This window comes from Marmota marmota, unplaced genomic scaffold (genome assembly GCF_001458135.2).
Source record: "Marmota marmota marmota unplaced genomic scaffold, marMar, whole genome shotgun sequence".
Lineage (NCBI taxonomy): Eukaryota > Metazoa > Chordata > Mammalia > Rodentia > Sciuridae > Marmota > Marmota marmota.
The window spans coordinates 226130-228559 of NW_025999963.1; positions in this window are offsets into that span (position 1 = coordinate 226130).

The window sequence follows — 2430 nt, forward strand, 5'->3', positions numbered from 1 at the left end:
CAGGTCAGATGACGAGCGAGAGAGGAAGAGAGAGAGAGAGAGGAGGGGGAGGGGGAGGAGGAGAAAATAACAAAGCTGACCAACAAGAGAATTTGGAAATTTGGAAAACATGAACAAATTCCTAGAGAAAATCTCAACATTCTAACAGTGTCACGGTAAAATAATGGAAATTTTTGATACCAATATATGAAAGACACATAATCTATAAATAAACCTCATACATAACATTTTAAGTCAAGTAATGAATTCCTCTTCCATATATGTAAGGAAGTGGTAGCACAGGATTCCTGATTCTCACATTACTGCATTATTTTCCAACTGAATAGGAAAAACCAGAAAAGTGTTTCGTCATCATTCTGAGGTCAAAAGTCTGAAATTAGCATCAGTATGTAAAATCAGGATGGGGGCCTCTGTGGAGATCTTAGTGTGGTCTCCCCTCTCCTTTTTCTGTTGACCACCCTAACTTTGCTCCAGTTCCTGCAGCTGTCTTCACAGTGCCTCTAGCTGTTTGTCAAATCTCCCTCTCTATAATCCACATGGATAATTTGCCATAATTCACCTGGAGATCCTTACTTCAATCACATCAAAAAGACCCCTTACCCAAAAAGCTCATTTACAGGTCCCAGGGGTTAGAACCTAATCTCATTGGGAGTCATATTCTGTTTACTACAGCTCCATACACAGATATTAATTTCAGGAGAATTTCAGATTTAAGTGGGAAAGGAGGAATATTTATATTTCTAGGTTAAAATAAACAACTGGAAAATGTTATATGTTATGAATCTTTTATGAAAAAGTGTCACATGTTCTTCATTTTGTCTCCACAGTGAGGGTCACTCCTTCTGTACATTACAAAATGTTTATTGAATGAATGAATGAGTGAGTGTAATAAATAAGAATATTTTCCTCCATTAATCACAACAACATAAAAATAGCTCCAACTAGCTCTATAAAGTTAGGAGAAAAAAAAACAATAAGTAGAATTTTTAATTCTATGGTAATTTTATAAATCAAAAACTATGTCAATGATTGTCATCAAATCAAATTTAAATATGCAACAAACAATATGGATTCATAATGTCCTTAAAAATAAAACCATGCATTCTTCTCTACAAATTATAAAAAAAAAAACATTGTGTGTGTGTGTGTGAGTGTGTGTGCTTGTGTGCATGTGTTCACCTGATAAAAGACTAAGTATATGAGGAAGAAGAATAAAGAAAGAAATATGCTTGTCTGTTTTATAATCTCTTCCTTCTCTCTTGGTAATATTCAGTACATGAATATGCATCTAGCTGTGGACTTTATTATGGAAAATGTAATTTAGTTGGCACTTAGTCCCATCTATGATTTACATGTATTTTTTTTAATATATCAAATCTATCCTGCAGAAAATATATAAAAAGTCTATGTTCATAATGACTTAGACATGTTGATGTATGGACTTCTGTCAAGTGATTCAGGTTGTAGGCATTTGATTGACTTTCCACAACAACAAAATGAAACCTAACTTTCATTTAATATAGAAGAGTCACTTTTGATTGAAGCCACTGCTTTTGCTCATATCATCTTATATTGATGTGTTTACTATTGAAATTCACAAATCGAATTAACTGGTTGAATCAGATAAAACATAGTGGCTGTTGTTAGGGATATATTATACAATTGCATGTCTAAATTATTTGATTCAATTATATAAAAATATATTATTTAATAACATTTTACATTTGTTTTTTAGAAAATTTTAGAGCATAACAGATTTGTAGTCTTCTCACTACTTATAACCTAAAGGATATTTGGGTATTTTTAATAAAGATAATTTGAGAAAATATTGATAAAATAATTACAGTTTAATCAAAAGAGGTTGGTTGAATTATTCTAGACAAGTCTCCCTACTTTGCAGTGTTTTTGCAGCTGAAAATATCATATCATTGGTGGATTTAGATTAAACCCTTGCCATGAATAAAAATGCAGGTGTGATCATTGACCTATATAGAATCAGGTCCCACTTGAAAATATTGAGGTAAAATTGTTTTATCCTTATTCATGTTCAAAAACAGCAGCCTCTTTGATATCAATTTATCTTTAGCACAATTTATTATTTTTTGGGGGGTGTTTACATTAAATACTGGTTACTATAAATGCTAGGTCTTTTTCTTTAACATTACTCTATCTTTCTGCTTACCACAACACATTTCTTAGAGAGCAAACCCTCATATGAGGACAACCTTATCTCCATTTGGTATATAAATAACAAAATTTTCTTTTAGTAAAGGTGCTTGGATATAGAATTTTATCCCTTGGAGTGGTAAAATATTCCTTAGAGATGTAATTACATCTTATGATGTGAGGTACTGGAAGTCATATCTGTCATTGTTTGGGATCATTTTTCCAGGAAACTTCTCCTTTAATTCTTGAGAATTTCTTCTTATG